At 50.8% G+C, this 13,444-nt stretch overlaps 12 non-coding genes across 12 annotated transcripts; all 12 read right to left on the bottom strand.

The window, feature by feature from the left end:
• Window positions 1-677: 677 nt before the first annotated feature.
• Window positions 678-759, bottom strand: TRNAS-CGA (transfer RNA serine (anticodon CGA)). The gene has a single exon. It is a non-coding gene; the product is annotated as a tRNA-Ser (tRNA).
• Window positions 760-2,325: 1,566 nt separating this feature from the next.
• Window positions 2,326-2,407, bottom strand: TRNAS-CGA (transfer RNA serine (anticodon CGA)). The gene has a single exon. It is a non-coding gene; the product is annotated as a tRNA-Ser (tRNA).
• Window positions 2,408-2,770: 363 nt separating this feature from the next.
• Window positions 2,771-2,852, bottom strand: TRNAS-AGA (transfer RNA serine (anticodon AGA)). The gene has a single exon. It is a non-coding gene; the product is annotated as a tRNA-Ser (tRNA).
• Window positions 2,853-3,964: 1,112 nt separating this feature from the next.
• TRNAS-CGA (transfer RNA serine (anticodon CGA)) lies at window positions 3,965-4,046 on the bottom strand. Its single transcript has one exon. It is a non-coding gene; the product is annotated as a tRNA-Ser (tRNA).
• A 1,557-nt stretch (window positions 4,047-5,603) lies between these two features.
• Window positions 5,604-5,685, bottom strand: TRNAS-UGA (transfer RNA serine (anticodon UGA)). The gene has a single exon. It is a non-coding gene; the product is annotated as a tRNA-Ser (tRNA).
• Window positions 5,686-6,048: 363 nt separating this feature from the next.
• Window positions 6,049-6,130, bottom strand: TRNAS-AGA (transfer RNA serine (anticodon AGA)). The gene has a single exon. It is a non-coding gene; the product is annotated as a tRNA-Ser (tRNA).
• Window positions 6,131-7,252: 1,122 nt separating this feature from the next.
• Window positions 7,253-7,334, bottom strand: TRNAS-CGA (transfer RNA serine (anticodon CGA)). Its single transcript has one exon. It is a non-coding gene; the product is annotated as a tRNA-Ser (tRNA).
• Window positions 7,335-8,905: 1,571 nt separating this feature from the next.
• Window positions 8,906-8,987, bottom strand: TRNAS-CGA (transfer RNA serine (anticodon CGA)). The gene has a single exon. It is a non-coding gene; the product is annotated as a tRNA-Ser (tRNA).
• A 363-nt stretch (window positions 8,988-9,350) lies between these two features.
• TRNAS-AGA (transfer RNA serine (anticodon AGA)) lies at window positions 9,351-9,432 on the bottom strand. The gene has a single exon. It is a non-coding gene; the product is annotated as a tRNA-Ser (tRNA).
• A 1,122-nt stretch (window positions 9,433-10,554) lies between these two features.
• On the bottom strand, window positions 10,555-10,636 carry TRNAS-CGA (transfer RNA serine (anticodon CGA)). The gene has a single exon. It is a non-coding gene; the product is annotated as a tRNA-Ser (tRNA).
• Window positions 10,637-12,193: 1,557 nt separating this feature from the next.
• Window positions 12,194-12,275, bottom strand: TRNAS-UGA (transfer RNA serine (anticodon UGA)). The gene has a single exon. It is a non-coding gene; the product is annotated as a tRNA-Ser (tRNA).
• Window positions 12,276-12,638: 363 nt separating this feature from the next.
• TRNAS-AGA (transfer RNA serine (anticodon AGA)) lies at window positions 12,639-12,720 on the bottom strand. The gene has a single exon. It is a non-coding gene; the product is annotated as a tRNA-Ser (tRNA).
• Between the last annotated feature and the right edge of the window lie 724 nt (window positions 12,721-13,444).

Below are 13,444 nucleotides of genomic sequence, written 5' to 3' on the forward strand. Positions count from 1 at the left end.
TAGTTAGTCTAAGCCATATGGCAAAGATTTGGGTGGTGGGCCTTCTGGGCATGTGGCCCTAAGCCTCAGAGGACCGCAGAATGGGTCCCTTCTGCCCAAATAGAGAGGTCTTGGCCGATCGGGGCCGAGAGGACAGGGGCCTCACCACCCTCTGACGGTCCTCCTGGGCGCCCTTCCTCTGCTCTCTGCTGTTGTGGCAGAAAGCTGTGCCTTCAGTCCCCTGGCTTGCACAGGGCAGCAAAAGACTGTACTTTCACTGGGTCGCAGGTAGGGGGCCTCTCCTGAATGCATCTGCCAAGGAAGGTCTAGAAGTGACACGAGAACCCTTGTGCTGACACACAAAAAAGGCTTGGCAGATAGCTTGCGTGCCAGTTGCTCCATCCTCTGTATCCACATGGACCCCTCCCAATATCTGCTGTAAAGATGCAGGCAAGGAAAAGCGCAGGATGGGCTTCTTACAGACGGAGGCGATGCCAGGCGTCGATGGCTCTAGCGGCAACTAGTGTCAGGGTGGAAATATAATCGTGGCCCCCACCCCTAACAGTCAGAGAGTCCTGGATGGGAGTCTTCCCAATGTCTGCTTTATCGTCCATCCTATAATCAACATGCATGTTTACATCTTGTTTTGGGGACATTTCCAAGCAAATTGCAAAATTGCAGCTCAGTTCAAACCGAGACGTAGTCGGCAGGGTTCGAACCTGCGCAGGGAGACCCCAACGGATTTCGAGTCCATCGCCTTAACCACTCGGCCACGACTACCCATGAGAGTAAAACTCTCACTCGAAAGATCGTGCTGTGCTTACACAATAGAGTCCTTAGTCTCTACCGCCTTGCCTCTAGATCTTGTCCTGTACTTTCCACCCTTTTCTCTCATCATGCACCGTTCTTTCTCCTCACAAGTTTCTTTTAAATGTACATATACGTTTGAAATTGCAAAACGAAAACTGTCAAAACGTACCAGTTTCTCTGCGTTGTTCAAAAGGATGAAGCCGCTTTTACTCCTAGGATCTTGCTTGAATAGCTCAAGTGCGCCACAGCCTCCTTTAGTCATTGTATTATACTGCTATTTTAAAATTGTTTTCCAAACCAGAAAAGAGTAAATAATAAAAGCGGGCGCTGCGCCGTAGTTGAGAGGATTTGAACCTGCCCGGGGAAACCCCAATGGATTTCTAGTCCATCGCCTTAACCACTCGGCCACGACTACTCCTGAGCAAACCTGTTTCTACTATAAACTTAACACTTTAGCCACACACACTGTCTCCTCCGCCCCTTACTTTATGCCGCTCTGCACCGTTCTCTTTTGGCCCTACCATGACCCTTGAAAATGCATTCAAAAGTCAGAATCTCTATGGTCTGGCCCAAGTTCCCTAAATGCCATATCCCCTCCCTGCCAAGCTCGGACTAAGTGCCAGGGACAGATCTGTGCTAATAAACCTAGCAAGCGGCCAGGCAGCAGAGCCTCACCTTCACTAGGTTGCACTGGCTTCTGCCAGCTCTAAATTGAAACTGTTAACAGTGTCCTGTTTGGAAGAATGCCTGGGCAGGGGCTGTCTCTATGCAAATCGAGTTGCAGAGGCCTCCTGGGAGCCAATTTCGGCAAGCCATTTTGACAGGCTCCAGAGGAATAAATGGCCGCACGAGTGGTCCGGTAGTTAGTCTAAGCCATATGGCAAAGATTTGGGTGGTGGGCCTTCTGGGCATGTGGCCCTAAGCCTCAGAGGACCGCAGAATGGGTCCCTTCTGCCCAAATAGAGAGGTCTTGGCCGATCGGGCCGAGAGGACAGGGGCCTCACCACCCTCTGACGGTCCTCCTGGGCGCCCTTCCTCTGCTCTCTGCTGTTGTGGCAGAAAGCTGTGCCTTCAGTCCCCTGGCTTGCACAGGGCAGCAAAAGACTGTACTTTCACTGGGTCGCAGGTAGGGGGCCTCTCCTGAATGCATCTGCCAAGGAAGGTCTAGACGTGACACGAGAACCCTTGTGCTGACACACAAAAAAGGCTCGGCAGGTAGCTTGCGTGCCAGTTGCTCCATCCTCTGTATCCACATGGACCCCTCCCAATATCTGCTGTAAAGATGCAGGCAAGGAAAAGCGCAGGATGGGCTTCTTACAGACGGAGGCGATGCCAGGCGTCGATGGCTCTAGCGGCAACTAGTGTCAGGGTGGAAATATAATCGTGGCCCCCACCCCTAACAGTCAGAGAGTCCTGGATGGGAGTCTTCCCAATGTCTGCTTTATCGTCCATCCTATAATCAACATGCATGTTTACATCTTGTTTTGGGGACATTTCCGAGCAAATTGCAAAATTGCAGCTCAGTTCAAACCGAGACGTAGTCGGCAGGGTTTGAACCTGCGCGGGGAGACCCCAATGGATTTCGAGTCCATCGCCTTAACCACTCGGCCACGACTACCCATGAGAGTAAAACTCTCACTCGAAAGATCGTGCTGTGCTTACACAATAGAGTCCTTAGTCTCTACCGCCTTGCCTCTAGATCTTGTCCTGTACTTTCCACCCTTTTCTCTCATCATGCACCGTTCTTTCTCCTCACAAGTTTCTTTTAAATGTACATATACGTTTGAAATTGCAAAACGAAAACTGTCAAAACGTACCAGTTTCTCTGCGTTGTTCAAAAGGATGAAGCTGCTTTTACTCCTAGGATCTTGCTTGAATAGCTCAAGTGCGCCACAGCCTCCTTTAGTAATTGTATTATACTGCTATTTTAAAATTGTTTTCCAAACCAGAAAAGAGTAAATAATAAAAGCGGGCACTGCGCCGTAGTCGGCAGGATTTGAACCTGCGCGGGGAAACCCCAATGGATTTCTAGTCCATCGCCTTAACCACTCGGCCACGACTACTCCTGAGCAAACGTGTTTCTACTATAAACTTAACACTTTAGCCACACACACTGTCTCCTCCGCCCCTTACTTTATGCCGCTCTGCACCGTTCTCTTTTGGCCCTCCCATGACCCTTGAAAATGCATTCAAAAGTCAGAATCTCTATGGTCTGGCCCAAGTTCCTTAAATGCCATATCCCCTCCGTGCCAAGCTCGGACTAAGTGCCAGGGACAGATCTGTGCTAATAAACCTAGCAAGCGGCCAGGCAGCAGAGCCTCACCTTCACTAGGTTGCACTGGCTTCGGCCAGCTCCAAATTGAAACTGTTAACAGTCTCCTGTTTGGAAGCATGCCTGGGCAGGGGCTGTCTCTATGCAAATCGAGTTGCAGAGGCCTCCTGGGAGCCAATTTCGGCAGGCCATTTTGACAGGCTCCAGAGGAATAAATGGCCGCACAAGTGGTCCGGTAGTTAGTCTAAGCCATATGGCAAAGATTTGGGTGGTGGGCCTTCTGGGCATGTGGCCCTAAGTCTCAGAGGACCGCAGAATGGGTCCCTTCTGCCCATATAGAGAGGTCTTGGCCGATCGGGGCCGAGAGGACAGTGGCCTCACCACCCTCTGACGGTTCTCCTGGGCGCCCTTCCTCTGCTCTCTGCTGTTGTGGCAGAAAGCTGTTCCTTCAGTCCCCTGGCTTGCACAGGGCAGCAAAAGACTGTACTTTCACTGTGTCGCAGGTAGGGGGCCTCTCCTGAATGCATCTGCCAAGGAAGGTCTAGAAGTGACACGAGAACCAGCACAAAAAAGGCTCGGCAGATAGCTTGCGTGCCAGTTGCTCCATCCTCTGTATCCACATGGACCCCTCCCAATATCTGCTGTAAAGATGCAGGCAAGTAAAAGCGCAGGATGGGCTTCTTACAGACGGAGGCGATGCCAGGCGTCGATGGCTCTAGCGGCAACTAGTGTCAGGGTGGAAATATAATCGTGGCCCCCACCCCTAACAGTCAGAGAGTCCTGGATGGGAGTCTTCCCAATGTCTGCTTTATCGTCCATCCTATAATCAACATGCTTGTTTACATCTTGTTTTGGGGACATTTCCGAGCAAATTGCAAAATTGCAGCTCAGTTCAAACCGAGACGTAGTCGGCAGGGTTCGAACCTGCGCGGGGAGACCCCAATGGATTTCGAGTCCATCGCCTTAACCACTCGGCCACGACTACTCATGAGAGCAAAACTCTCACTCGAAAGATCGTGCTGTGCTTACACAATAGAGTCCTTAGTCTCTACCGCCTTGCCTCTAGATCTTGTCCTGTACTTTCCACCCTTTTCTCTCATCATGCACCGTTCTTTCTCCTCACAAGTTTCTTTTAAATGTACATATACGTTTGAAATTGCAAAACCAAAACTGTCAAAACGTACCAGTTTCTCTGCGTTGTTCAAAAGGATGAAGCCGCTTTTACTCCTAGGATCTTGCTTGAATAGCTCAAGTGCGCCACAGCCTCCTTTAGTAATTGTATTATACTGCTATTTTAAAATTGTTTTCCAAACCAGAAAAGAGTAAATAATAAAAGCGGGCGCTGCGCCGTAGTCGAGAGGATTTGAACCTGCGCGGGGAAACCCCAATGGATTTCTAGTCCATCGCCTTAACCACTCGGCCACGACTACTCCTGAGCAAACCTGTTTCTACTATAAACTTAACACTTTAGCCACACACACTGTCTCCTCCGCCCCTTACTTTATGCCGCTCTGCACCGTTCTCTTTTGGCCCTCCCATGACCCTTGAAAATGCATTCAAAAGTCAGAATCTCTATGGTCTGGCCCAAGTTCCTTAAATGCCATATCCCCTCCGTGCCAAGCTCGGACTAAGTGCCAGGGACAGATCTGTGCTAATAAACCTAGCAAGCGGCCAGGCAGCAGAGCCTCACCTTCACTAGGTTGCACTGGCTTCGGCCAGCTCCAAATTGAAACTGTTAACAGTCTCCTGTTTGGAACCATGCCTGGGCAGGGGCTGTCTCTATGCAAATCGAGTTGCAGAGGCCTCCTGGGAGCCAATTTCGGCAGGCCATTTTGACAGGCTCCAGAGGAATAAATGGCCGCACAAGTGGTCCGGTAGTTAGTCTAAGCCATATGGCAAAGATTTGGGTGGTGGGCCTTCTGGGCATGTGGCCCTAAGTCTCAGAGGACCGCAGAATGGGTCCCTTCTGCCCATATAGAGAGGTCTTGGCCGATCGGGGCCGAGAGGACAGTGGCCTCACCACCCTCTGACGGTTCTCCTGGGCGCCCTTCCTCTGCTCTCTGCTGTTGTGGCAGAAAGCTGTTCCTTCAGTCCCCTGGCTTGCACAGGGCAGCAAAAGACTGTACTTTCACTGTGTCGCAGGTAGGGGGCCTCTCCTGAATGCATCTGCCAAGGAAGGTCTAGAAGTGACACGAGAACCAGCACAAAAAAGGCTCGGCAGATAGCTTGCGTGCCAGTTGCTCCATCCTCTGTACCCACATGGACCCCTCCCAATATCTGCTGTAAAGATGCAAGCAAGGAAAAGCGCAGGATGGGCTTCTTACAGACGGAGGCGATGCCAGGCGTTGATGGCTCTAGCGGCAACTAGTGTCAGGGTGGAAATATAATCGTGGCCCCCACCCCTAACAGTCAGAGAGTCCTGGATGGGAGTCTTCCCAATGTCTGCTTTATCGTCCATCCTATAATCAACATGCATGTTTACATCTTGTTTTGGGGACATTTCCGAGCAAATTGCAAAATTGCAGCTCAGTTCAAACCAAGATATAGTCGGCAGAGTTCGAACCTGCGTTGGGAAACCCCAATGGATTTCAAGTCCATCGCCTTAACCACTCGGCCACGACTACCTATGAGAGTGAAACTCTCACTCGAAAGATTGTGCTGTGCTTACACAGAAGAGTCCTTAGTCTCTACCGCCTTGCCTCTAGATCTTGTCCTGTACTTTCCACCCTTCTCTCTCATCATGCACCGTTCTTTCTCCTCACAAGTTTCTTTTAAATGTACATATATGTTTGAAATTGCAAAACGAAACCCGTCAAAACGTACCAGTTTCTCTGCGTTGGCCTAAAGGATGAAGCCGCTTTTACTCCTAGGATCTTGCTTGAATAGCTCAAGTGCGCCGCAGCCTCCTTTAGTAATTGTATTATACTGCTATTTTAAGATTGTTTTCCACACCAGAAAAGAGTAAACAATAAAAGCGGGCTCTGCACCGTAGTCGGCAGGATTTGAACCTGCGCGGGGAAACCCCAATGGATTTCTAGTCCATCGCCTTAACCACTCGGCCACGACTACTCCTGAGCAAACCTGTTTCTACTATAAACTTAACACTTTAGCCACACACAATGTCTCCTCCGCCCCTTACTTTATGCCGCTCTGCACCGTTCCCTTTTGGCCCTCCCATGACCCTTGAAAATGCATTCAAAAGTCAGAATCTCTATGGTCTGGCCCAAGTTGCCTAAATGCCATATCCACTCCCTGCCAAGCTCGGACTAAGTGCCAGGGACAGATCTGTGCTAATAAACCTAGCAAGCGGCCAGGCAGCAGAGCCTCACCTTCACTAGGTTGCACTGGCTTCTGCCAGCTCCAAATTGAAACTGTTAACAGTGTCCTGTTTGGAAGCATGCCTGGGCAGGGGCTGTCTCTATGCAAATCGAGTTGCAGAGGCCTCCTGGGAGCCAATTTCGGCAAGCCATTTTGACAGGCTCCAGAGGAATAAATGGCCGCACGAGTGGTCCGGTAGTTAGTCTAAGCCATATGGCAAAGATTTGGGTGGTGGGCCTTCTGGGCATGTGGCCCTAAGCCTCAGAGGACCGCAGAATGGGTCCCTTCTGCCCAAATAGAGAGGTCTTGGCCGATCGGGGCCGAGAGGACAGGGGCCTCACCACCCTCTGACGGTCCTCCTGGGCGCCCTTCCTCTGCTCTCTGCTGTTGTGGCAGAAAGCTGTGCCTTCAGTCCCCTGGCTTGCACAGGGCAGCAAAAGACTGTACTTTCACTGGGTCGCAGGTAGGGGGCCTCTCCTGAATGCATCTGCCAAGGAAGGTCTAGAAGTGACACGAGAACCCTTGTGCTGACACACAAAAAAGGCTTGGCAGATAGCTTGCGTGCCAGTTGCTCCATCCTCTGTATCCACATGGACCCCTCCCAATATCTGCTGTAAAGATGCAGGCAAGGAAAAGCGCAGGATGGGCTTCTTACAGACGGAGGCGATGCCAGGCGTCGATGGCTCTAGCGGCAACTAGTGTCAGGGTGGAAATATAATCGTGGCCCCCACCCCTAACAGTCAGAGAGTCCTGGATGGGAGTCTTCCCAATGTCTGCTTTATCGTCCATCCTATAATCAACATGCATGTTTACATCTTGTTTTGGGGACATTTCCAAGCAAATTGCAAAATTGCAGCTCAGTTCAAACCGAGACGTAGTCGGCAGGGTTCGAACCTGCGCGGGGAGACCCCAACGGATTTCGAGTCCATCGCCTTAACCACTCGGCCACGACTACCCATGAGAGTAAAACTCTCACTCGAAAGATCGTGCTGTGCTTACACAATAGAGTCCTTAGTCTCTACCGCCTTGCCTCTAGATCTTGTCCTGTACTTTCCACCCTTTTCTCTCATCATGCACCGTTCTTTCTCCTCACAAGTTTCTTTTAAATGTACATATACGTTTGAAATTGCAAAACGAAAACTGTCAAAACGTACCAGTTTCTCTGCGTTGTTCAAAAGGATGAAGCCGCTTTTACTCCTAGGATCTTGCTTGAATAGCTCAAGTGCGCCACAGCCTCCTTTAGTCATTGTATTATACTGCTATTTTAAAATTGTTTTCCAAACCAGAAAAGAGTAAATAATAAAAGCGGGCGCTGCGCCGTAGTTGAGAGGATTTGAACCTGCCCGGGGAAACCCCAATGGATTTCTAGTCCATCGCCTTAACCACTCGGCCACGACTACTCCTGAGCAAACCTGTTTCTACTATAAACTTAACACTTTAGCCACACACACTGTCTCCTCCGCCCCTTACTTTATGCCGCTCTGCACCGTTCTCTTTTGGCCCTCCCATGACCCTTGAAAATGCATTCAAAAGTCAGAATCTCTATGGTCTGGCCCAAGTTCCCTAAATGCCATATCCCCTCCCTGCCAAGCTCGGACTAAGTGCCAGGGACAGATCTGTGCTAATAAACCTAGCAAGCGGCCACGCAGCAGAGCCTCACCTTCACTAGGTTGCACTGGCTTCTGCCAGCTCTAAATTGAAACTGTTAACAGTGTCCTGTTTGGAAGCATGCCTGGGCAGGGGCTGTCTCTATGCAAATCGAGTTGCAGAGGCCTCCTGGGAGCCAATTTCGGCAAGCCATTTTGACAGGCTCCAGAGGAATAAATGGCCGCACGAGTGGTCCGGTAGTTAGTCTAAGCCATATGGCAAAGATTTGGGTGGTGGGCCTTCTGGGCATTTGGCCCTAAGCCTCAGAGGACCGCAGCGCAGAATGGGTCCCTTCTGCCCAAATAGAGAGGTCTTGGCCGATCGGGCCGAGAGGACAGGGGCCTCACCACCCTCTGACGGTCCTCCTGGGCGCCCTTCCTCTGCTCTCTGCTGTTGTGGCAGAAAGCTGTGCCTTCAGTCCCCTGGCTTGCACAGGGCAGCAAAAGACTGTACTTTCACTGGGTCGCAGGTAGGGGGCCTCTCCTGAATGCATCTGCCAAGGAAGGTCTAGACGTGACACGAGAACCCTTGTGCTGACACACAAAAAAGGCTCGGCAGATAGCTTGTGTGCCAGTTGCTCCATCCTCTGTATCCACATGGACCCCTCCCAATATCTGCTGTAAAGATGCAGGCAAGGAAAAGCGCAGGATGGGCTTCTTACAGACGGAGGCGATGCCAGGCGTCGATGGCTCTAGCGGCAACTAGTGTCAGGGTGGAAATATAATCGTGGCCCCCACCCCTAACAGTCAGAGAGTCCTGGATGGGAGTCTTCCCAATGTCTGCTTTATCGTCCATCCTATAATCAACATGCATGTTTACATCTTGTTTTGGGGACATTTCCGAGCAAATTGCAAAATTGCAGCTCAGGTCAAACCGAGACGTAGTCGGCAGGGTTTGAACCTGCGCGGGGAGACCCCAATGGATTTCGAGTCCATCGCCTTAACCACTCGGCCACGACTACCCATGAGAGTAAAACTCTCACTCGAAAGATCGTGCTGTGCTTACACAATAGAGTCCTTAGTCTCTACCGCCTTGCCTCTAGATCTTGTCCTGTACTTTCCACCCTTTTCTCTCATCATGCACCGTTCTTTCTCCTCACAAGTTTCTTTTAAATGTACATATATGTTTGAATTTGCAAAACGAAACCCGTCAAAACGTACCAGTTTCTCTGCGTTGGCCTAAAGGATGAAGCCGCTTTTACTCCTAGGATCTTGCTTGAATAGCTCAAGTGCGCCGCAGCCTCCTTTAGTAATTGTATTATACTGCTATTTTAAGATTGTTTTCCACACCAGAAAAAAGTAAACAATAAAAGCGGGCGCTGCATCGTAGTCGGCAGGATTTGAACCTGCGCGGGGAAACCCCAATGGATTTCTAGTCCATCGCCTTAACCACTCGGCCACGACTACTCCTGAGCAAACCTGTTTCTACTATAAACTGAACAGTTTAGCCACACACAATGTCTCCTCCGCCCCTTACTTTATGCCGCTCTGCACCGTTCTCTTTTGGCCCTCCCATGACCCTTGAAAATGCATTCAAAAGTCAGAATCTCTATGGTCTGGCCCAAGTTCCCTAAATGCCATATCCCCTCCCTGCCAAGCTCGGACTAAGTGCCAGGGACAGATCTGTGCTAATAAACCTAGCAAGCGGCCAGGCAGCAGAGCCCCACCTTCACTAGGTTGCACTGGCTTCTGCCAGCTCCAAATTGAAACTGTTAACAGTGTCCTGTTTGGAAGCATGCCTGGGCAGGGGCTGTCTCTATGCAAATCGAGTTGCAGAAGCCTCCTGGGAGCCAATTTCGGCAAGCCATTTTGACAGGCTCCAGAGGAATAAATGGCCGCACGAGTGGTCCGGTAGTTAGTCTAAGCCATATGGCAATGATTTGGGTGGTGGGCCTTCTGGGCATGTGGCCCTAAGCCTCAGAGGACCGCAGAATGGGTCCCTTCTGCCCAAATAGAGAGGTCTTGGCCGATCGGGGCCGAGAGGACAGGGGCCTCACCGCCCTCTGACGGTCCTCCTGGGCGCCCTTCCTCTGCTCTCTGCTGTTGTGGCAGAAAGCTGTGCCTTCAGTCCCCTGGCTTGCACAGGGCAGCAAAAGACTGTACTTTCACTGGGTCGCAGGTAGGGGGCCTCTCCTGAATGCATCTGCCAAGGAAGGTCTAGAAGTGACACGAGAACCCTTGTGCTGACACACAAAAAAGGCTCGGCAGATAGCTTGCGTGCCAGTTGCTCCATCCTCTGTATCCACATGGACCCCTCCCAATATCTGCTGTAAAGATGCAGGCAAGGAAAAGCGCAGGATGGGCTTCTTACAGACGGAGGCGATGCCAGGCGTCGATGGCTCTAGCGGCAACTAGTGTCAGGGTGGAAATATAATCGTGGCCCCCACCCCTAACAGTCAGAGAGTCCTGGATGGGAGTCTTCCCAATGTCTGCTTTATCGTCCATCCTATAATCAACATGCATGTTTACATCTTGTTTTGGGGACATTTCCGAGCAAATTGCAAAATTGCAGCTCAGTTCAAACCGAGACGTAGTCGGCAGGGTTCGAACCTGCGCGGGGAGACCCCAATGGATTTCGCGTCCATCGCCTTAACCACTCGGCCACGACTACCCATGAGAGTAAAACTCTCACTCGAAAGATCGTGCTGTGCTTACACAATAGAGTCCTTAGTCTCTACCGCCTTGCCTCTAGATCTTGTCCTGTACTTTCCACCCTTTTCTCTCATCATGCACCATTCTTTCTCCTCACAAGTTTCTTTTAAATGTACCTATACGTTTGAAATTGCAAAACGAAAACTGTCAAAACGTACCAGTTTCTCTGCGTTGTTCAAAAGGATGAAGCCGCTTTTACTCCTAGGATCTTGCTTGAATAGCTCAAGTGCGCCGCAGCCTCCTTTAGTAATTGTATTATACTGCTATTTTAAGATTGTTTTCCAAACCAGAAAAGAGTAAACAATAAAGGCGGGCGCTGCACCGTAGTGGGCAGGATTTGAACCTGCGCGGGGAAACCCCAATGGATTTCTAGTCCATCGCCTTAACCACTCGGCCACGACTACTCCTGAGCAAACGTGTTTCTACTATAAACTTAACACTTTAGCCACACACACTGTCTCCTCCGCCCCTTACTTTATGCCGCTCTGCACCGTTCTCTTTTGGCCCTCCCATGACCCTTGAAAATGCATTCAAAAGTCAGAATCTCTATGGTCTGGCCCAAGTTCCTTAAATGCCATATCCCCTCCGTGCCAAGCTCGGACTAAGTGCCAGGGACAGATCTGTGCTAATAAACCTAGCAAGAGGCCAGGCAGCAGAGCCTCACCTTCACTAGGTTGCACTGGCTTCGGCCAGCTCCAAATTGAAACTGTTAACAGTCTCCTGTTTGGAAGCATGCCTGGGCAGGGGCTGTCTCTATGCAAATCGAGTTGCAGAGGCCTCCTGGGAGCCAATTTCGGCAGGCCATTTTGACAGGCTCCAGAGGAATAAATGGCCGCACAAGTGGTCCGGTAGTTAGTCTAAGCCATATGGCAAAGATTTGGGTGGTGGGCCTTCTGGGCATGTGGCCCTAAGTCTCAGAGGACCGCAGAATGGGTCCCTTCTGCCCATATAGAGAGGTCTTGGCCGATCGGGGCCGAGAGGACAGTGGCCTCACCACCCTCTGACGGTTCTCCTGGGCGCCCTTCCTCTGCTCTCTGCTGTTGTGGCAGAAAGCTGTTCCTTCAGTCCCCTGGCTTGCACAGGGCAGCAAAAGACTGTACTTTCACTGTGTCGCAGGTAGGGGGCCTCTCCTGAATGCATCTGCCAAGGAAGGTCTAGAAGTGACACGAGAACCAGCACAAAAAAGGCTCGGCAGATAGCTTGCGTGCCAGTTGCTCCATCCTCTGTATCCACATGGACCCCTCCCAATATCTGCTGTAAAGATGCAGGCAAGGAAAAGCGCAGGATGGGCTTCTTACAGACGGAGGCGATGCCAGGCGTCGATGGCTCTAGCGGCAACTAGTGTCAGGGTGGAAATATAATCGTGGCCCCCACCCCTAACAGTCAGAGAGTCCTGGATGGGAGTCTTCCCAATGTCTGCTTTATCGTCCATCCTATAATCAACATGCATGTTTACATCTTGTTTTGGGGACATTTCCGAGCAAATTGCAAAATTGCAGCTCAGTTCAAACCGAGACATAGTCGGCAGGGTTCGAACCTGCGCGGGGAAACCCCAATGGATTTCAAGTCCATCGCCTTAACCACTCGGCCACGACTACCCATGAGAGTAAAACTCTCACTCGAAAGATCGTGCTGCGCTTACACAGAAGAGTGCTTAGTCTCTACCGCCTTGCCTCTAGATCTTGTCCTGTACTTTCCACCCTTTTCTCTCATCATGCACCGTTCTTTCTCCTCACAAGTTTCTTTTAAATGTACATATACGTTTGAAATTGCAAAACAAAAACTGTCAAAACGTACCAGTTTCTCTGCGTTGTTCAAAAGGATGAAGCCGCTTTTACTCCTAGGATCTTGCTTGAATAGCTCAAGTGCGCCACAGCCTCCTTTAGTAATTGTATTATACTGCTATTTTAAAATTGTTTTCCAAACCAGAAAAGAGTAAATAATAAAAGCGGGTGCTGCGCCGTAGTCGGCAGGATTTGAACCTGCGCGGGGAAACCCCAATGGATTTCTAGTCCATCGCCTTAACCACTCGGCCACGACTACTCCTGAGCAAACGTGTTTCTACTATAAACTTAACACTTTAGCCACACACACTGTCTCCTCCGCCCCTTACTTTATGCCGCTCTGCACCGTTCTCTTTTGGCCCTCCCATGACCCTTGAAAATGCATTCAAAAGTCAGAATCTCTATGGTCTGGCCCAAGTTCCTTAAATGCCATATCCCCTCCGTGCCAAGCTCGGACTAAGTGCCAGGGACAGATCTGTGCTAATAAACCTAGCAAGCGGCCAGGCAGCAGAGCCTCACCTTCACTAGGTTGCACTGGCTTCGGCCAGCTCCAAATTGAAACTGTTAACAGTCTCCTGTTTGGAAGCATGCCTGGGCAGGGGCTGTCTCTATGCAAATCGAGTTGCAGAGGCCTCCTGGGAGCCAATTTCGGCAGGCCATTTTGACAGGCTCCAGAGGAATAAATGGCCGCACAAGTGGTCTGGTAGTTAGTCTAAGCCATATGGCAAAGATTTGGGTGGTGGGCCTTCTGGGCATGTGGCCCTAAATCTCAGAGGACCGCAGAATGGGTCCCTTCTGCCCATATAGAGAGGTCTTGGCCGATCGGGGCCGAGAGGACAGGGGCCTCACCACCCTCTGACGGTTCTCCTGGGCGCCCTTCCTCTGCTCTCTGCTGTTGTGGCAGAAAGCTGTTCCTTCAGTCCCCTGGCTTGCACAGGGCAGCAAAAGACTGTACTTTCACTGTGTCGCAGGTAGGGGGCCTC

This window comes from Ambystoma mexicanum, chromosome 3q (genome assembly GCF_040938575.1).
Source record: "Ambystoma mexicanum isolate Mex_15411 chromosome 3q, UKY_AmexF1_1, whole genome shotgun sequence".
Lineage (NCBI taxonomy): Eukaryota > Metazoa > Chordata > Amphibia > Caudata > Ambystomatidae > Ambystoma > Ambystoma mexicanum.